This window comes from Excalfactoria chinensis, chromosome 16, assembly GCF_039878825.1.
Source record: "Excalfactoria chinensis isolate bCotChi1 chromosome 16, bCotChi1.hap2, whole genome shotgun sequence".
Lineage (NCBI taxonomy): Eukaryota > Metazoa > Chordata > Aves > Galliformes > Phasianidae > Excalfactoria > Excalfactoria chinensis.
Window position 1 is genome coordinate 2,071,314 of NC_092840.1, and position 21,883 is coordinate 2,093,196.

Below are 21,883 nucleotides of genomic sequence, written 5' to 3' on the forward strand. Positions count from 1 at the left end.
AAGCTGACTTGTGCCTGCCTATCAAGGCGCCTTGGTCTCGTTTCCCTCCAACAAAGGGTAAGTGATGCCCTGGCTCTTTTTGTGACAAAGGGCCCAAAATCTAAATGCAAAGCAGAGAAAAAAGTCCCTCAGTCAGGGAGAAACTCCCCAGGATGATTCCACTAAGCTTTGTAGGAGCAGAGGTGAAGGTCAGAGTGATAAGAGCCCATCAGTGACCCTCAGGAGGCTGTGAACCACCGGGCATGGAGCAAATGGAACAACTCACTTTCCTAATAGCACTTGCTGCTCCTTCAGTTTTCAGGTTTATTTGGGTTTTCTTTTTTGCTACTCTGGGTGATATTCCATGGCCTGGCTTGCTGCACACAGCCCAGGCTTGTCTGGCCTGGGCAACACTGAATTCATCCTGGTTAAGCATTGATGCCTTCCTCTGAACCCGTCAATAGCGGCTCCCTGTGAAGTCAATATAGGCAGTGGAGACTGGGCGCAATTCAATTCAATTAAAATGATTGCCTACATTTGATCTGATGAGTTAATGCCCAAAAACCTCCTATTTTTCTCCACTAGAAAAAAAAAAGGACATCCTGGGTGACTTTGTATTAAAGCTTCCCATGGAGTCTTCTCTTTGACTATGGTTTATAGCAATACAAAAAATGGCCCTTTCATCTAGCTCAGGTCTTAGTTAACACGTCTCCATAGTTCTCTGCTTTAAAGGGCTGACTGGTGCATGAATTCATTTTAAAGTGCACGTCGGAAAGTGGTGAAAATGGCACAAAAAAGAAACAGGCTGGAGTAGGGAAGTGCAGAAACAAAGGGAGAAAATGAGACGACGTTCAGCTTGCCAAGTGCAAATGGGTGTGTTTGCAGAATAAGTGGGCAAGCGGTGCAAGCAAACAGCTTGGCCATCTTTAGATTTAAAGGTGAGAGCATGAGACAAGGCAGTGGTGCCAGCTGGCAGTGGGCAGAGCTGGGATGGATCTGTGCAATCAATCCTCAGAAGAAAGGGATTTTCTTTGTGCTGACACACGGATGCTTCCAGGACACGGGCAGACAAAAAAAACAAGTAAGCCCAAAACACTCTTTTGCCAAGAACAAGTAATGAACAGAACCTTTTTCCTGAGATGTATAGCTGTGGCTAGAGGTCTGTTTGTTCACCATTCCTCTCAAAAGAAGGAAGAAAACAAACAGCAGGCTGAGCTCCCCAGCAGTACAGTGCTGCAGGCTGCAGGACTCATTTCGAAGAGAAGGGCAGGTCATTCCATCACCTGCAACACTGCAGCTCCAACACACTTATCATTGGGATCAGCCTCCTTAGAGATAGGCTGGATCACTTCATGGAGCTTTTCAGCCTCATCTCTATGACACCATGGCTGTGGCTGGTACTTTCCCTTGCAGACGCCTCCAGTATATTTTCAGTTTCACACAAAGTATCTCATGTGAGCAAGCCAGCTGTGCGGGCTGGAAAGTTATTTTATACATAAACATCCTAATGTTTTGTCTATATGCATTTCCTTGGGCATGGGTGTAAGGGAAACTGTTGATCACAGCCTGAACCTCTGATTAACCAACTGAGGCAAGTGACGAGTCAGCTGTGGGAGCACAGGTGAAGGTAATTCAGCTGTGCTCCTGTAAGGGGTGGAGCTTAACTCCATCTCTCCTAGATCCCATTTAAGAGCTGACCACCACTAAGGTAGCATTTCCTAATGGAGATTGCTCTTGTTTGGTGTTTTTGTGGTGAGCCTTGATATTGGTGAGCATCCGTCTCAACTGGAAGCCTCAGCACTGGTGAGTCTTTTCTTAGATAGAATTGCTCTGTAGTTACAACTATACCCTTGCATTATTCTAACTACATTGGGTAATAAAGCATCTGGGACATTCCCTAGATAACAGCAAGAGTGTTGCTCGGTATCCAGTGATTTTAGCCAACAGATATGTCAGGAGAAGAACAATTTGTAAATGAGCTGATTGCTGTTAAGTGACTGTTTTTTCTACATGATACCCCAGGCTGATGGTGAGCAGCAAGGTAATAAAACCAGTTCCTTGCACTGGTCTTTCTTGCTGCTTTCAAAGTGAGTGATTGAGTGGGATTGTACATTCAGCACGATGAGGCTGAAACTTATGATTTTATGGTTTTATAGGTCCTTTGCCCACAGACCTACAATGGAAAGAAAGCAGGAGAGAAAAACTTGGGCTTTTCCATAGTCTTTTTGAACTGTTCTGGTTGAGTTACAGCCTCCTGTACTTCTCTGTTGGATAGTCTCCATGATTCTTCCCATGTAGTCACTGCAGATTTGTACCATGTTTACCCTATGATCATCCTACAATGATTTAATTAAAGGCTCCTTCCCTGTGCTGCTCCTTGGCCTGTTTCTGTGTGGCAGGGCCACGCTTTTTTGGAGGTTACCCTTAGATTAGTACTGGCAAAGGAAAACTTGTGCAAAAGCTTGGGAATCCCATTGAGATGGATAAAGGGAGACAGAAACATTTCCCAGGGTAATGTTTTCAGCTTGTCCTTGCCAGGACAGCTGTTCCAGGTGCTGTGCTCATGTAGCCCAAGGGTGAAGAAGTGCCCAGGCAGCATTGAGCAAGGACAGGGTATGCTGCCCCTCCAAGAGCTGATGTCTCCATCCTGCATGGGAGGAGACTAGGAGGACTGTGCTGACCAGTGGCTAAAGCTTTCTTCTGGACAAGGGTCTCCATGTGTGGGGCTGTGGTGGCAGCCAGACACTGGGCAGGCATTGAGACATCCCTGGCTGTGGGGTTATATAGAGCTGTAGGTACAGCTGCAAAATAAATGCCCTGGATATAATTTGGGGGGCTTAATGAAGGCAGGAGCATAAGGATCTGAGCCTCACTGCTCCCCACCTGCCTCCTTTTTGGTGCACAGAATGCCATGAGAGTGGAAGAGTAATGATTTTCTGGGAAACAGTAAAAATCTTGCAAGGTAATATAAACTCAGCATGAGTGATTGAGTCATGGTGTGGCAGAGATGGAGTTTGCTGTAAAAACCTGTCACGGATTTAGTAAATAAGAGCTTCTTCCTGCAAAAAGCTTGCATCTCTCAGCCTGCAGGGCTGTGGTGGTGGTCCCCCTTCACTGTGGGGTCCATTCTCAGCCTGGTGAGCCATCAGGAAGGCTTCCCCAACCCACTGTGTGTCAGCCTCCTGCCCTTCATGTGGTAGTCTTGCACAACTAAGGGCCTGGAAGGTGATGTCACGATGGTGTCTTTGTCATGCACCAGTATAATGCTTTTACTGTGCATCAGTGGCACCAGTATGGTATATTTGGTGTGCATCTTCACTTGGGTAGGGTGCCTTAACTTACCCTTTGCCCATCACAGTTACAGCGTGCTACTGCTTGTGGTGGGTCAGTGTCCTTATGACCAGTCCCTCATCTCACAATATGCATTTCTCCTTAATTTCTTTCCTTTTCTTCCTTCTACATGCTTCGGACAACTGCATCATCTTCCCTTCCCTTTCTGTCCTGTGATGTTCACCCTTCCAAATCAGAAGTGTGAGCATTTAGCACTGTAGTGACATCTCAGAGGAGCATGGGGGTGGCTTTGTCCTGCCATCAAGGTTGCTCCGCAGGCAGTGGTGGAGAGCTGGAACTCTCTATCTGCCCTCCTTGTCTTTCTTCTCCATTGCCTGTTCTCTCTCCCCTGTCTATCCCAAGCCCTTGGTTGGTCTCAGCCCTCTTATGGGGCAGCACAGATCCTTTTTGGCCCCATGAGCTCTGCTTATGATGCAGGTTAATGGTGCAGAAGTCAGCAGCACTTTGAGGGTCCTCATGCTGCAAGAAGCACTCAGGGCACATTGAGATGGGCTAGAAGAAGAGTTGGCATTTCTCTAGATCCCACCATTTTCCCCCTTTCTAGTCATTTCCTCTGCCGTGGCAGAGCAGCTGACAGCACCTTCAGTGTATGGCTGGCCTGGGACCAAAGGCACTGGGATGCTGCACTCTGACACGAAGGATTTACAATGCGATTAGTGCTGGGAAGGCAACCCAGCAGATGACACCTTTAGAAGCCAAGCCAGACTCAGCAGCAGTAGGTATATGGCAGAATGAAAGACAGAGATGCTCACAACCGTATGGATTGTTTGAGAGCAGAAGGTGTTACTTATCCAGACAAGGATCAGATCACCACACGTAAAGAATCAGATTATCTCACCAACTGAAAATAAAATAAAATAGAAAAGAGAGTAGATTTAATAGCTCAAAAGTCAAAGTCTTGCCCTTTGGAGTAAAAGAAGGGTTTCTTTTTCCTACATACTGAGGATTCCCCGATTAGATATAATGAAAGAGGGAGGTCAGCGTCAGTTTGTGTTGGTTCACACTAGTGTAACTCACGACTGATAAGGTGATGAGGGTGTGAAAATAGTGGCTGTAACTCTGGGATGCTTCAGGAGAAGAATTTTCAGCAGTTGGAGACGCATTAGCACTATATAGAAAGCATTAGTAAGAGTTTGATTGAGCGGTTGTGTATAGGCTTAGTAAAAACATATTGCCTTAAAATTGCATCAGGAAAGAGGAGAGCTGTTGAATCAGACAGTTTGGGGGAGTGAGGACCTGTCCTCAAAAAAACACACTCTGAAAGCTTTGCTTTGTCAATATAGTGAAATGACTTTGGGAGGTTGGGTGATGATTTCTTTATAAATACATCTGGGGGATAATATCAAACGTGGAAAAGCTATTAAGGGATAAGATGGAAATAGATGAAATAGATATAAACCGGTCGTGAGCATAGTGAGACTAGAAATTAGAAGATTTCTAACTATCCAAAGAGTGAAATTCTCAAATGCTTTCCAAAATCCATTTGTCTGTATGGAGATGAGGAGGGGGGAGGCAGGAAGGAGGGAACATAAATTATGTGAAGATGGAGCTCTTGATGAAAGAAACTGATAGAGGAGAAATAATTCTGAGGCTGGAAGGTAGAAGCCTTGGGCATGTGATTTATTGCTATTCCAGCAGATGGAGATTTGATCACTGTGTGCCAAAGGTATTTGTCTGTCTGTGCTACATTTATATGGCATTAATCTCAGATTTCCAGCTTCTGCTGGTGGATTCCGTGCTCTAGGAAGCCTCCTTAAGTCACCATTGGATTTCTGGCACTGTTGTAGCTTTCTTCTGCAACACTGCAAGTGCTGATCCCAAAGGTGGGCTCAGAGCATAAGGTGGGTGATGGTGGTGGGAGGGGGAATTGCAGCAATCACAGAATGGCTTGGGTTGGAGGGGACCTCAAGGATCCCCAAGCTCCAACCCAATCTCATATCTGGGATTAGGATGGAGGTCTGCTGGTAAAAGCTGAGATTGTCAAGGTTCTTGTTTTTATTGCATAGCATGATATGCTGCTGACTCTCAGGCCCTGGTAGTTCTGTGAAGGCTCATAAGGATCTCTTTAATATTCTGAAGCCTATGTGTTGGGATTTGCCTCCATTCTTGCAGTCTGGCCTGATTATTTCAGGAGCAATCTGAAAAGGGGAGGTGAATCAGGGGAAGAGGAAAAATGACCTAAATGAGCTGAGGCAGCACATCTTCTCTGCTGGGAAAGTTTATACATTTTTCTCTGAGTTTTTGTGGCCTTGGCTCCCTCTTGAAGCTTTCATGTGAAGCTGGGTTGGCTTTCTAAAGGTAGGAATGCCTGTTTTGTGTACCTCTGTATCTCATACCCTTGTCTAATATAACATCATTACATGGTGCTTGTGAATTGCTCTTAAGGAGCGAATGACCAAAGGAGCTGTAATAGTCGTACATTCATATCTTACCCCTTCTCCAGCACAAATGTGCACTTCTTGGGTAGAGCATCCCTTCTGCAGGATGCCCTTAAGCATCTGTGAGTGGAGCAGGGCTGCTGGTGGTGGGAGGGCAAAGGGACAGTGGGGATGACCTGCTTTCTTTCCTCTGAGCTGTGGACAGATGATGGCAAGAATAGTTTCTTGACTCATAGGTAAGGATCAAAGTGGCAATGTCATGCACACCCCTAGTCCAGAATGAGCTGGGATTCATTCTGAGTCCTCCACGCTTAATTATAAGAGATGTAAGTGCCTTGGTGTATTCTCTTTGTTCTTTTAAGAGCAGGATGTTGTCTGATCTTCTTCCATGCATGTCTCTTTAATTTTAACTAGTCTAAGCTTGGACTTTGCTCACTCGTGTTCCTTGTTTTCCTACAAGGAAAGCACAGTCCTAGGAGCAAGGATAGGACAAGTGTAGGATGGGCTGTGCAGCATCATCCTAACTGGGCCAGAGCACTGGGTTTGGGTCTTTGCAAACCCCAGTGCAAAGCACCAAAGCATGAAGAGAGGTGAACCATGCTGTGCTGCATCCCCTGTGTTGCAGCCTGGCACTTGGAGTTCGGGGTAAATGCAAAGCCCAGAGCCAAGCAGAAGTCAGCAGGAATAGGACACCAAAGCATACACTACTATATGAGCTCAGATGTTATCCCATGTGGGATTGTAAAGGTCACAGCAGCACCCAGGGCTGTACGACAGAATCTGTGCTTCATAGAGTCGTCAGCAGCCCTGTCAGCTCCTCCCCAGGCTTCTGCACAGCTCCCCATGCAAGACCACTCTGCATGGGGGAAGCAGAGATGGCTGAGCCTAGGACAGTGCACTCACTGTTCTGGGCTCCAACAGCAACCAAAGCAACAGATTCAATTCATGAAGTGCCTCTCTAGCTCTCAAACCTTGTTTGCAGCTCTCGTTTGAGCCTCTAAATGCTTTGTACAAATATTGATTCAGCTAATAACAAACAAATAGCTGTTGTTAGTTTTAGTTAACACACTGGAACACAGGAAAAGTGTGGGAGCTCCTTTGTTTTCATTGTAATAATGAAGGGTGAAATGGATGAAGTGAGTGAAGTTTCCACCTCCTGGTTTTGTGCAGTCCCAGAAGAGCTTCGTATCTAAAATATTCATCTCCATCAATGCTTCAGTTTTTCTAAAGGTTACCTGTTGACTTGGAGTTCCTCTTTGGCCCAGATTATCCCAATGGCACCCTCCTTTATTTCCAGAACCACTGATTACATTGCTCATTAAATCGGTCCTACTCTTTGGTGATCACATGCTGCACCTTCCACTGTCTCCCCTCCCACCACACTGAGCTGTGCACACTTCTGTGCTCCTCACCTTCCCATTGTGGGTTTTAGTTTTCTTTTCCCATGACGGGTGCTGTGTGCTGGGAGGATGCTGAGGAGGGTTGTAATGCACAGGCTGCCTTCTCTCTGTGCTGGATAAGATGCTGTATCACATGGCTTGGCCAATTCAGGCACACTTGAGACCTTTCCTATGTCATTCAGAATGCTTCATCCATCCTCCATCTAAAACAACCATTTGGCTTTTTGGTTTTTTTTTTCCCTGAGTGCAGCAGAGCAGTAAAAATAAACCCGCGGCTCTCAGGTGGGTTTCAACCACTCCTGTTTTCCAGTGGGAACCCACTTATTTTGCACACTAGTATCAGTAATGAGCTGAGCAAATTTATAGCAAAGCAAACTTTCCAGCTCTCTGAATTATTATTGTAATGATATATTGTAAACCCGCACCGCCAAACAATTGGCTTAGTTGTTTTACATTTATGGCGAAGATGATTTAGATCTCAAGTGGGGAATAAAATGTGAAGATGTGAAGTTTATTATAGAAAAATACATTAAGAAACCATCTTTCAGGCGGAGTGGTGGGGGAGGGGAATGTATGCTGGTGATGCCTGCTTTGAGTGTCTTGAAATATGAGTTATCAGCTCACCATTTTTGCTGAGCACGCCTGTCAGGTATTGGAGAACTGAAGTGCTGACCTTTGAAGCTGAGCTTGCTCTGGGTGTGTGTTGGTTGCCTGGCACTCCCGTGAGCTGCTAAGATCTATCTGGGAATGGGTTGCATGTATGAGGCTTCTCCAGGCTCTAAATCAATAATTGATGTGCGGTCAAACAGCGCTGACAAGGTGTGGTATGGGAAAAACAAAGATGGTTATTTGAATAGGTAGAGAACAAGCCTCTTCCAGTGGGAAAGCTGGGATAACAAGAAAAACCTCAGCAAAGTTCAGAAGTGAGATTTCAATTATTCACTGAAAATCTAAACTCTGCTTTTGGTCAATGGGCCTCCCTTCTGAGATACCATCATTGGAGTATTGGGTCCTATGGGGGCTGCAGCCCATCATGGCAGCCCATGCAGTGTGGCTGCAGGAGCAGCGGTGACCACAGCACAGCATGGGGACATGCAGGAGCTGCTGCAGCTCTGGAAGCAATATCACAGCAATATTTCAGCTGTGGGGAGCTCAGCCTGGGCATAACATTTCCATGGAGCATGTGCATGTTTCACACACACAAATCGCTTTAGACAAACCCCCCCAAGTTTTCAAAACACATTTGAGGCAGGTTTTCTAACCAGCCTTTTCTGTGTCATTGCATCATCTGAGGAGGCAGCACCTTTCCTTTCTCCTCTGCCTATATTTCTATCTCTTTCTCTGCCTGCTGAGCCTACAGCCATTTCCTTCTTGTAGTGGATTCTGCTTTTTGCAGAGGCTATAAAACACTGCTTTCCTTCTCTGTTTTCTCTGCTGTTATTGTTGTTTGTTTTTATTTTACAGAAAGGAAGGGGAAAAAAAAGCATGAAAAACCCCAAATAGAGAGTACTGGTTTTGCTTTTTGTATATGAGAAGTAAAGTAGAAAAGCAGCAGCATACAAACACGCACCTTGTATGTGTTGAAATGACAGTAACCTGCTGCTTTGCAGTGTGTTTTTGTAGGTACTGCTATCATCTACTAAAGTCACTCCTGAACATCAGTAACACCACTCAAGAGTGGTTTGCTTCATCAGTTAGCTCTACTCCTCTGGAACAGAAGCAGCAAATAGAAAAATGAGAAGTTGTTGAGCGTTATAAAGCCCAGCTTGATGGAGATGTTCTTCCTGGGAGTAATGCTTTTGCATCGTCTAAAACCAGGGGGCAATGTTTGACAGTGCTCATGTATGTGTGTTAAGCAACAAGTTCATCACACTGGAACAGGTTGCCAAAGGAGGTTGTAGATGCCCCATCCCTGCAGGCATTCAAAGCCAGGCTGGATGTGGCTCTGGGCAGCCTGGTCTGGTGGTGGTTGGTGACTCTGCACATAGCAGGGGGGTTTGAACTCAATTATCTTTGAGGTCTTTTTCAACTCAGGCTATTCTAGGATTCTGTTTCTGTGCCTACAACAGGTGGACCCATACAGGCAGGGTGATGCCAACTGGAGGCTGTGGCTCTGTGCTGTACAAGGCAACACCTCCATGCCAGTAGGGCTGCCCTCCTCACTGTCTCCTTGTGGGTTTTGCAGTGATTTTTTTTTCCCCACAGTAATGTCTGTAAGGTGCATAAGTATCAAAACCCTGCTCTTCCCAATGCCAGGAGCTCCATATAGAGGAGTGACTGCCTTTAGCTCACCTCGTGGTCTCTGCAGCCTCTTGACTTTGGCCATGTGCTTGGAGGCACCTCACTCAGCACCCATGACTTCTGCTTGAGCTCCCTCTGGGCCAGGTGCCCTCCAGCACTGTGCCATATCTCTGCTCCATGCAGCTGGAATCTAACAGGGTATACACGCACTGTTTGTTTGTGTGCTGGAGTTCCAGGGGGATCAGCACAATCCTCAGGCAGCTCTTTGGGTTCTGTGCTCTTTGCGTTTGCCTGTGGATGGAAGGAGAGCTGCAGGAGTCAGTGCTTCACAGGCAGAGTCTGAGGGAGGAGAAAGCAGCCCTGGTGACAATGACACCTGCTTGCTGCTGGCTCTGACGCAGGTGGGTTGAGGACCTGCTGCTGATTCCAGTGCTCTGTTGAAAACTTGAACTGGCGTTTGAGACAGGAGTTGGTCTAATGGCTGCATGATCCTGCTCCTCGGGCAGATGAATGTCATCTTGCATCAGCTGTGCTGTGCTCCTTGCTAGATAGCCAGCTGAGCCTGAGAATACCTGCAGCTCTTGTGGCATTGCCTGTCTCTGCTATGGAGAGATCGGAGTTGTGGAAAAGCTGTTCCACAACTTCAGGCTGGTGTCAGAGCTGCCATCATGCTCTGAGTTCTCCTGAGTGGGAATACACCTACCAAGAAAACAGGAAGGAGCTTGGAAAATAAACAAGGGGAGATGCAGAAGAGGCTGCACAATGACCAAGTCTCTTTTGTTCCTCCAAGCACAACAGCTGTGGACGCTGACTTAAATTAAGAAGAGGCCATTATAGGACAAAGATCCTGGTCTAAATTGGATCTAGGACACAATGATGTTCACTCTAAGCTGGGGACCCTCTTCTTTTTGTGTAGAAAGGACCCTCAGCATCATCACCTCCAGCACTCAAGTCCCAGGCGCAGCATTATCTGCTCCCCTCCACACATCCCTGTCATGAGCAAGTTCCATCTTCACACTCTCTAGTGTTTGTTTTTTTTATCCCTGCTTTCTTTATTTTTCTTTCTGCTCGCTGCCATCTGTGAGGCTGTGCCAGAGTCTCATTACTCCAGCTGTAAGGAGCCTTCTTCCAATTTCCAGCCTGAATTTATGTCTGGTCAGTTTATGGACACATATTCTTGTGATAATATTGCTTTTAGTTTAAATGCCTCTCTTCTTCCATGGAGTTGCTGCAGGTGAATTTAGAGAGCAATATCCCTCCTAGACTAGCTAGATTAAAAAAAAAAGTCAAAGAAACCAAAATCACTCCTTCCCATCCTGAACTCTTTATGTTTCCCACCATATAACACGTTCCTTCTTCATCCAAGGAATACCTGCTTCAGTCTGAGCCCTTCCTCTTGAACATGAAGGTACAATGAGCAGTAGATGGAGGGAGAGTGGCTATAGCTTCCCTGCTAGAAATGCTCCCCTGACTCATGCTGGGATTGCATTTAAATGTTGTTCATGTTCATGGCACCTTCATTCTGTCATCAGCCTGAGTATCAGAATCCTTTTCCTTGGTTGCTTCTGGCTTATGAGCAGCAGGGAGAGCAGCGTGCAGGGATTTCTGCATCCCCTGCAAGGCAACCTGCACTATCCTGGATGGCACTGGGGCCACACAGCATCACTGAGCCTCTCCCCATTCAGAGCAGGTTGCAAGAATGCATGGAGATCACACTTCTCCAGCACATATCCCCTTGCTGTTTCCCCCCAACTCCTCCTTTCTGCTGCTGTGCAGTTAGCAGCTCAGCCCATGGAAGGATGCTGGTGTAGGGATCCTTGATTTCCCCCCTGCAATGCTGTCTCTGTCCAGTCAGGAGGATGTACAGAGGAGGATGCCTTTGGAGACCTGATGGACCATGGAGACCTGAGCTCCTCCCCTAGCACAACCTTGGCAAGGGAATGCAGTTACCAAAATGCAGCCCTCAACTTTGGAGTGCTGCTGTCTGCTGGGAGGATGCATGGGACCGGAGATGGGACACCTGCACCATCACGTGGGCACCTGGTAAGCTCTGGAAGCTGCTTCTGCAGGTGAGGTTGCAGCAGAACTGGCCTCTGCTTTGTGAATCTAAGGAGAACCAGTAGCGGCCTGACCTCTGGCTCCTGCAGGAAGAAAAGGTGTTTTTAATGGGAAGCCTGCAGCGTACATCACATCTTGCTGCCTACTTACCATGGCCCTTTGCACCCTTTGCTTGTGGCACCGTTTCTTCAGTCATTCTCCATTTGTTTGTTTGTTTGTTTGTTTTCCCTTTCCTTTCCCCTACATCCGATTTCTCTTTCCTGAGCTTTTATTCTCATTTATTCTCGCTGAATTTTCTCTTGCTTAATTTGCATCATTTTTCGTCGTTAGCGTCGAGTTCCTTGCTCCTTCCAGCCAAGGTTCAACCACTAGTTTTTAAGTACATTCACTCGTCCATCATCCCTGCCATTAATAAAAAGGCTGAACAGAACCTGACCCCTGCAGGGCTCCTCTTGCAGTGCCCAACCAGCTCGGCAGCACGCCTGGGTGACCGCTCTTTGAATGCTGTTTTTGGAGCACTGCTCTTGTCTGTTTGTCTCCTCCACCCAGAGCTTCCCCTTTCTGTTTAGTTTCATTGTCAGGGCATGTTCCCCTCTGGCCTTTGTATTTATAGGCAGCTTTTACTGAGTGCTCTCCCCGAGCAGATGTGCAGGCAGCCACAGGAAATCTGTGCAACGCGGCCGTTCTAATAGGCAGCTTAATAAATCACAGGTGCTGTGAAACAATCTGTCTCCAAAGAGCTGGATGCGGGGGGAGTCGCAGCCACATCGATGGGATGAGGAGCATATGCTGCGCTGTCTCACATCTTGCCAGTGCCACAGTGGCTGTCTGGTGGCACAGGGACTGAAGTCACCTTCATGGGAGCATGGGCAAATGAAGACTGTCCTACAGACACTGTATCCCAGCCAGATGCTGTATCTCCACAGGCACCAACATCACTAAGAAAGGAAATGCTAAGAGGAGCGGGAGGATGTGTTTGAATAATGCAGATGGACATGTATCATTACAAGCTGCCCTCATCCTCAGCCAGAAGCCATGGGCTTGGTATAGAGCCCTGGGGCAGGTTTCTGGATAGTTTGAGTCAAAAGTCAGACTCTTGGCAGCAAAAGCAGAGTGACAGGGCAGAGAGCAGCACAGTGCCTGTGGGACAAGCCTTGCATGCTGAACCCGGGCAGCCAGGCTGCTGTGACTTCAGCCTTTTCTGCTGTTTTGGCTCAGCTTGCCTGCTCCAGCAGTGAGAAGGGAGGCTGAGGGTGGGCCAGTCTTCTCCTCCCCATGGGCAGACCTCTGCTGTCTCTGGGGACACTGGGATGGGGTCTGTGAGTCCCTGGTGGGAAGGCAATATACTGCCCTGGACTGGCAGGGGAAGGAGGAAGTGAGGCTTTCCTTGCATTTATATTCCAGTTTTGTGCTGACTTTCACTGACCCAGGCTTGAAATGCTACGGTGGCATGATAGCAGAGGGAGAGCTGATGCAGGGGATTTCTGTTAATGAGCTGTGTGCAGGGTGACTCTCCCCAGGGCTCCCTGGAACCAGCTGCACAAGGAGGAGTTTTGCAACCACTGACAATGAGAATCAGCCATGGTTTTCTGATCCCAAATGTCCCATCCCAGTGCTGCTCCCCACTCCCACCTCCCAGATGCCAAATTACGCTGTATGTTCTGTGGGTCAGGCTGTGAATGAAAGAAATGTACTGAGAAGATGGGGTCATCTAGCAGTGTGTCCTAGCAACTGTCTTGTCCCAGATGAACAACCAAACCCAAGGACGCTTGGGATAAGAAAACCTACCATTCCTCCCCGCTCTGAAAGTCCAGCTTGGTTCAGCTTTAACTCCTTCCTATACAGACAAGCAAAAGCTACTCCATCTTCAGCCAGAGCTGAACAATCCCAAATCACATCCAAGCAGTGCCCCACACAGCCCCCAGCACACCCTACAGCCCCTGGGACTGCTGCTGCCCTGTGCTCATGCTGAGACTGATCTACTGTGCTCTCTGTCAGAGGGCTGTTGTGGCACATAGATCAGTGACAGCGTGCACAACGTGTGGGTGTCTGCTTTGTCACTAATACTTCATCATCTTTTAATTCATTAAATACGTTTGTCATCCGTCTCTATTAGAGGCTGACACCACTGCTGTTTGCTCTGCCCTGTGTCAGTGTGCTTGTAAATATATACAATAGCCACAAGAAAAATCGTATTTGTCTTCTTCTGGATCTACAAAATGTGCTTTAGGAGATAAGCTTTCCTACTCCATGAGTTCCCAGAGCTCCCAGCTTTCCAACCCCTGATTTCCCATCACCCTGCCCAGCTCCCAGCCACGTCCAGGCCCTTCCAGGAGGGACACTGGATTGAGTCCTGTGGAGGTACTGAGGTGGACAGGAGCTATCGGATGGGGCACAGGAGGAGATGCTGAACTTCACTCAGCCATGAGAAGAGGAAGTTTTATTGCTGCCTCCACTCCTCTAACTGGAGGATGTAGAGACTCAGCAGCACACAGGGATGGGGCAAAAACATTGGGCACGATGGTTGTAAAATTCCAGCCTAAAGCATGAAGGATATTTCCTACAGAGAGGGTAGGAAAATGATGAAGCAGGGACACAGAGAGGCTGTACTGTCACCTGGATGTATCTGAAACTCAGCTGGGACAAAGCTTGGTGAAACTTCTCCAGCTGTGGTTTTTGCAGGCCTTTGAACCGGAGATGTTCTGAAGTCTCTTCCAGCATCATTTGATGACATTCTTTCTGACTGCTTGGTCTTCAGTCCCCCATTTGGCTTAAACCTTCTTACCTGTCCTCCTGTGGGGAACTCTGCACCCTTCCCATCCACCAGCAGGCAGTCAGCCGCAGCCTGATCCTGCAAGCCCCCAATAGCTGGGGCTCCAGCAGTGACACCAGCTGGGCTCTAAGCAGGGAGATCTGGAGCTCTGAACCATCAGATCCCAATGCTGGGCAGTGCTGGGTGAAGGTCCTGTGGCTCAGTGCATGCTTTCTCTGCTCAGCTGGAAACACTGCTCACCTTGTCTTGGATTGGGCTGGTTTATTGGGAAACGCGGGTCTTTCTCTGCCTCTTTAACAGACGTGTTTGCTTGTGCCAAATGACACCATGTTCAGTTTGCACGTTTCTATTAATCCCTAAATACTGTAACAGTGTGTTGCAGCCGGAGATTTGTCAAGACTAATTCCATTATCCAGCAGTGTTTGCTCTAATCTTCCATCTAATAAATGCCAGGCGCTTGCACAAGGGCTTGCAGGAGGAGCAGCAAACCCAGCCAGCACTTCACTCACCCTTCACCATTGCTCTGAAGAGAGACTTTTCCTCTGGAAGAGAAGGCAAGGATATGGAGGATGAAGCAGATGGAAGAGCAGCCTGAAGGTTAACACTGGTCTCACTAGTGTGAGGTGATAAAAGTTCACATCTAACATTCTGCCTCATCTCACACCTGGATGCCACACCGGCCCTCTGGGAGCCTTGCACAGCTTTGGCTTGTCTGCGTGCCTTTCCAATCTGTGAGCTCAGCCTCCAGCTCCTCCTGTTTCACTCATCCTCCCTAATGCACCGCCCTTGTTTGCAGGAGGTACCGTGGGGAATTCTGACAGGTTTTCTTGGGTATCTTTATTACATGGTAAAACACTGGGGGATAAAGGAATCCTGTACGTAACAGTAATTGGGCCTGTACTCTCAGAAATATGGCTCTTTCTTTGCAGATGCTGCAGTTTTAGCATAAGGGAATGACTCAAGCTAAAGGCAAACACTTAAAGCTTTAAGTATTAACAGTGTTGTCTTGGTTCGAGAGAAAGAGAAGGTTGGTAGGTAGAAGGAAGTCTCCGTTCTGCTCCCTTCCTCTGTCTGTGTTGTTGCACTGATGGAGTGATATATATGGAATGGGTGAGAGCCATTCCTTTAGTGGTTCTGCTGTTAGAGCAGCCTGGACAAGGTGGGCTTGGAGCAATATGGGTTTTCTTGCCAGGTTCTGCTCCAGGTTGTGCAGCACAAGGTAACGTGGGGCCCAGCCAAGGACCCTCAGACTTGCCAGTGTGCAGAAACAGAATGGTCAGCCTAGAAGTTTGGGATTTGCTCTGTTTATCCACAGCCTATTTAATGTTTTGGAAGCAATGCATCGTGGATTAGGGCAGTTCCTAATACCCTCTCTGATCCATCAGGGTTCTGAAATCACTCATGCTGTGCATTATGTTCAGCACAAAACAATCACACCATATGATTTGCTAGCTGTGATTTTCGAGGCCAGCACTTACAAAGGCAATGATGCACCAGTGCAGCTACAATGGTGTTAACATGCAGCAAAAATGCATCTCATGGGGTGTGAAGTGGGACAGCCCAGACAGCCCAGAGGATGCTTGTGATGAAAGAATTTGGATGCAATGATTCTCATAGGTCCCTTCCAACTTGGGATATTCTAGGATTCCACGAGTCCTCTGAATGGGGATCCTTAGGTTTAGGTTCCTCTTTGCTTGCATTGCTAACTGCTGGATATAAATGCATAGAGCCCAGTGGCCAGGTGCTGCAATTCAAGGTTCCATCTGCCCCCTGAACTCAAGCAGGCAGTAAAGTGGTTTGCAGCCAGTTGACAGAAGGTGCTGTGTGCAGGTCTAAGAGCTCTGGCATTGTTCTGCATCCCTGCCCACTCCTAAGCAGCTCTTCAATTCCTGACACGGATGAGTCCCAGAGGAATGCTTTTCCTGAACTAGATATTGGCTCATTTTACCTGCATTCCATGACCAACAGTTTCTAGAGCAGCAAGGGATGTTACATGGTGCTGGTGCTGCTGTGAGTCAGGCACAGCGACGAGCAGATGGAGCAACAGCTCCAATTCAGAATGCAGCTGATTTGAGTACACTGATCTTTATGTGGACAGAAAATCATTTCAAGACCATTATGGACGTTTTTTTGCATCTTCTGCTGAATGAGATTGGGTCTGTCAGTGTTTCTGGGAGCCAGTTTTTGGGTGCTGAGCCCTGGATAAGGAGGGCTATATGTGTCTTGAATCGTGTCCCTGTCCTTGTGAGCAAGCTGCAGTCATCGTTGCTGGGCTGCTCAAAGTCATGGGGAGAAGCATCAGTGAAACAGAGCTCCTCTTCCATGGGCTGTGGGGTTCAGCAGCAAGTCAGCTCCATCTGCTCCAGTTAATTCAGCATTGTCCCTTCAAATGGTGACCCCGGCACTGATCTGTGCCACCTGAGTTCTGCTGGGCCAGGTGCACATCAGTGCTCGGATCTGAGATTAACAATCATGAAACTGTGGCCTCGGTGAAATTAAGGGCACTATTGCCTCGGCTCATGGAAAAGTCGATAAGAAATAAGTCAGTGATGACAGCGTTGCAGAGTGCAGATCTCAGGCAGGGCTCAGTCTCTGGGTCTCTCCATGCAGGAAGAAGGAAAGTTGTGCTACCCTCTGGCTCAGACATGCTTACCCTGAGCCCTCGTCCTTTATTGCTTCCAGTCCTGTACTTGCACTGGTTTTCAGGGTATGCCCGGCACCATCTCACACACATCTCACTCACCTGTGGGATCAAAGTGCCTGGAGCACCTCCATCTGTAAAAGGAACACATAGGAAAATACTTTGGTCTGTCTCTGCTATCTTAAGGGAAGAAGAGCCAGAGGCAGTAATAACAGTTACCCAAACACTGCTCGGGCACTTCAACTGTGGGATGAGAGAACATGAAACCACTCCACTGCAGCACATGGATGCTGTTGGAAGGAGCAGGTGTTGTTTTGTTATCAGCAGGTAAGCTGCCAAAGAAAGCTCTCTCTTTGGGGTCTGTGCCATGGGGCACGAGTGCCTGGAGCACTTCCTGCACGAGCACCCTACCACGTGCCTTCTGTCCCCATTTCCAGCTATGTGACAGTGGCTGCCAAGTGGCCATTTCCAGTGGCCACAGGGACCGAAGGATGATCCATAATATGGAAAGTCTGTCCCTGCTGTGTTGGGATAGACCATGTGGCAAGGGGGCTGGGATGACAGTCACCTGCCAACAGGAATGTCCCATGTTGTGCCATGGCATAACCAGAGTGTGGGCATCCCACGTCCCTCAGCTTCTCTTGGCTCTCTGAACATGCCATCGTCCAGCCCTGCTGGTATCAATGATACATAAGTGACAAAATAAAATAGAAATTACTAATTTCAAGCTTCGCTGGTAGTAAGGAAGAGAAAATCAATGCTTGGCAAATGGAATCAGGAGAAACCAGAGGAAATGAAGGGCTTTTGCGTAGCTTCAGTAGCTGGTCTGTGAGGGTGAGGCCGCTCTGCTGTTTCACCTGCTGCATATTAAAGCTGTCTTTTTGCATATTAATGGAAAACAAGCTCTCTGCTTGTTGTCCTGTTGGCACTGTGCCTGCTCAGTGCCACTGCAGAGTGGTGGTGGGCTAGGAGCAACGCAGGCATGTGCCGCTGGTGGGACCTGTGCCCTGCTTTATTTGGAGCAGCATGGGACACAGTGCTGGGTGTCCTGTCCACTCAGAGGAGCTCACTCATCAAAATTACAAGCACTGGGTCCAGCAGGGTACGGGGGTCAGACACAGCACAGTCAAATTTCAGAAGCACAGCTCGTAGTTAGAGACCCAAAGGCTCACAGTAACAGGAGCTTTGTTGGGCTGGGATCGCAGGGCTGAAAAGGGCACTGAGTATGATCACGGACTGCAGAAACACTGCCTGAGAGGGGCTGGAAAAGATTAAGGACTGCTCTTGCTGTGAGCAGCTGAATGACAAAGGGTGTTGTAACTGCCTGTAAGACAGCCAGGTACAGATAAGTCCTCTCTGCCTCCTGACACAGAAGGAGCATATTTTCAATTAAACTGAGAGATGGCAAATCCAGAATTGATGAAAGGACATTCTTCTCTGCACTGCGAGTTGGGATTCAGCTCCTCCAGCCAGAGACGTCTGAAACTCAGACACCTGCATCTGAGCTGCCTATGTGAGGCTTTCCTCTAAGACAGCCAGGGCAGAGAGGCACTTCCAAGCAGCAATTCATCTGAGCAAATATAAATATCCATTTGCAGAAGAGGTAACTCCACGCCTCATGCTCTGCTGGCTGTGTCAACTCCATCTCCACTGCTAAGGAGGCTGATGAGGAGGGCAGCCCGGGGTTGGCACCTGGCTGCTCAGGTGAGCTTTGCCTTGGAACATGAAACTGCAGAACTCATTTCTGCAAGAGGTTACGGAAGGCAAAAGATAAACTCCATTCAAACTGAGGCCAGAATAAATGCAACAAACCAGAATAGCTGCAGTTATCGCAGATGGTAGTAAGAGCATTTTGGAACAGATAGAAAATGCTTCGCTTCCAGGCTTAAATCCATTGTAAACTCTTAGGATTAGGATTAAGATCTTCATGGGGGTATTTTATTTCATATCTACCTGCTGGCTGATCAGGGGTAGGCTGCTAATTTGGATGGATGGTGAATCTACTCGAAACTGTCAATATTTTACCTGCACTTGGTCCCTCAAGACTTTGTGAAAATCTTCCAGCTCGTACTGAATTCTAAACAGCACGAAATCCAAAGTTTAGTGGAGTAGCACGGATCAGACTGGAAAGCAGAAGGATACCGAGGAGCAGGATAAAGCAGAACCAGAAAATGACACCAAATGCACACGCAAAGAAAATAAAAAGCAGGATGGAAACGTGTGTTGGCGTACTATACTACCCCCAGACAGAGGGCACAGAAGATGCTCAGGCAGGTGAGTGTTACCTCTCTTGGTCTCGCAGTGGTTTTTGGCAGTGAGTTGCTGTGGGACCAAGTGATAGCCAGTCTGAGCAACCTATGTGCAGTGTTATGAGTAGTCCTGGTGGACTCAGCATGAAATAAAGTGCACAGAACATCACTGTGAGCCTCGGCACTGCAGTTTCCAAAGTGGCTGGAGGAGAGACAGTGCAGGGATGGTGGATATGAAGAGGAAATCTCATACCTATACTGGGGCAAGGCACAGCAAAGCTAAGAGCCCAAGAACAAACTGACTTGGTGTTAGGAACTATAAAACCCCCCCAAAACCAGAGGAGCACCCCCTGTGATGGAGCAGTGAGGGTGAGATTAGCTGTGTACCAGGAGCTATCATTACCTGCTAGCAGCAAAGGGAAGAGCAGTACAACATCACTGGGCGATGCTACAGAACAGCTGCAGGCAGTTGGTGTCCCCAGCAACTCAAACTGCACCATTCTGGATGAGATCAGCAGATGTACCAGCTGGGTTGCCTTCTCTCAGAGCTGTTTGGATCTGAACTTCAGCCTCATTTATGCCACGGTTACCCAACCCAGCCTGATTTTGTTGGGTTCTTATGAAAAGAAACCCATTCCTCTAGAGCCATTTGCCTGTGACCACTTCTGATTCTTCCTCACTTGATACTGGGGTTTGGTTCGATCTGGGAAAGTTCATCTGAGAACATCTCGTGCAAAAAATAATTGCACAGAAATCTTCTAGCATTCATCCTTTCCTCCTAGATTTTCTGTGTATGCTTTCTGCTACCATTATCCTCCTGCATGGAATTAAAACAAAGAGAGCAAGGGACGGAGACTTTGGTTACAGCCAAAGCAGAGGGAGCCATAACCCTCTACCAGCCAGCAAGCCAACTGGCCCCGGCCCATGGCACACTGAGACCCCAAGGAAGGGTTCATTTCCCATTGCTCAAATGTTGCTTAAGCACAGATAGGAGATTGGCAGCATCTTCCCCCTATGTGGGAATAGGTGGGTACCTGGAAGCACTCAGTGACCCTCTGGGACATGGGGGTTTGCTACTGGCACATCTTCTTCTTGAGTCAGAAAGTCTTGTCGTAAGTGAAGCTGTCTGCCTGAGTTACAACAGCCATAAAATCCAGACTAGGTGTGTAGAATCTTGTACCCAAACTTCAGCAAGGACACACACAACCAAAGGAGCGTGATATAAGGAAAACTCAGGACCCATGTGCCCAAGACATAAACAAAAACAGGAAGAGCCCATGGCAGGTACTGCTTTGGGGCCATTCAGTATAGAGCTCAGAGTATGAACCTTCTTGTTTAGATAGAAATAAGCAAATACTGATATAAAGAAGATAGTAATGACCCACAAGTCTGAGGTCTGGCTGAGATGTTTAACAGACAGTGCACAGAAACATATGATATGGTAGAAAGTTTGGGGCCATCTGTTTCCATGGGCTGTGACAAACTTTATCCTGCAACTGCAATCAAGATAACAGCAGATCATGCAACGCTTGAAGTAAAAGAAATACGCAGGTGGTTATAAGTAGGACAATATGTTGTCAGTGTGCCTTGAAAGGCAGCATAGTGCACTTAGCCTGAGCTAAGCTGAGGGTGACCTTCTGCCTTGAAGGAAGCTGCTCTGCTGGTAGTTCCATTGGCCCCAGAGTTGCCAGGCACCTCGCTGTGTGTTGCAGGGTTTCTGCCTTTTCCTCTGCCTTAGGTTGCCCACAGTTTCCAGATGTGACTGAAGTCATATCCAGGCCCTAAGCTTTGTTTGTTTGACAGATATAAGAGTGAAGCTTCTCTCCTGGAAGTCTCCCCCCAGCACTTAGCTTTCCTATTAGTTACTGCGTTTATTAATACACTTTGAGTGCTCTGAAGGGTTCTGAGCACGAGGCTGACAAGCAGTAGGGCTTCTCCTGGCAGTTAGCAGCCATCTGGGCTGTCTCATTTCTGTGCCAGCGTGTTCTGTTTGGAAGACCAACTCTGGTCTCCAAAGCAACCTGGTGCATGGTGAGGAAGGTGCCTGCAGTGCTGAGGCTGGCACCATTCTCCTCTTGACAGCAGCTCTTCTAAGACGCTAATACATTGCATTTCACATGCACCTTCCTCACAACTAAGAGCTTAATACCCAGTACAATACCAGCCTTACAGAGCAATAGAGGAACCGCTGTTCTGCCTTTGTGCAGGGAGCTGAATATTGCTTTAATGCATTCATACATAGCTTAGGGTCCCCAGAGGGCCGTTGATTTATCTGTGCTCCTAGGCTCCCTATTTGGTGCCGATACTGTGTGTCAGGGAGCAGAAGGGAAGGATTTGCCGCACCTTATCTCCATTCAGACGATAGTGAAGCTCCCTGATAACTTGCTAATCCACAGAGATAAGAACGCTGCAAGCAGATTTTGCAGCCTTTAGGATGAAATGTGTGCAGGGATTTATGTTATTCTTGCAAATGCTGAAATCATACATTTTGCTGCGCGAGCCACAAACTTCGTGTCACTGTGCCAATTAGCTCCTGGGATCGGGCTTATTTCAAACAGCATTAACCAGATGAGCAGACAATGCAAGATAATAAAGAGAAAAATAAGATCAGATGAGCAAGACACTTAATGTAGCATCACTCTCAGCACTGCAAACTACTGCTGGATGAATAGATGTGTTTTGCTGTGTTTTTGTCTTTTTCTTTTCCTTCATCACTGTATGGGAACTGTTGAATCATGCCCTGAAGCACTGATGGAGCACCTGGGGAAGGGACCTGGGGTCAGCCCTGGGATGACAGGTGAAGGCAGTTCAGC

General features: G+C 47.6%; 1 long non-coding RNA gene across 1 annotated transcript; it reads left to right on the forward strand.

Moving 5' to 3' along the window:
- The first annotated feature begins 1,682 nt into the window (after positions 1 to 1,682).
- Positions 1,683 to 12,739, forward strand: LOC140259789 (uncharacterized). The gene is made up of 3 exons (XR_011905447.1): positions 1,683 to 1,782; positions 11,201 to 11,392; positions 12,119 to 12,739. It is a non-coding gene; the product is annotated as an uncharacterized lncRNA (long non-coding RNA).
- Positions 12,740 to 21,883: the final 9,144 nt, after the last annotated feature.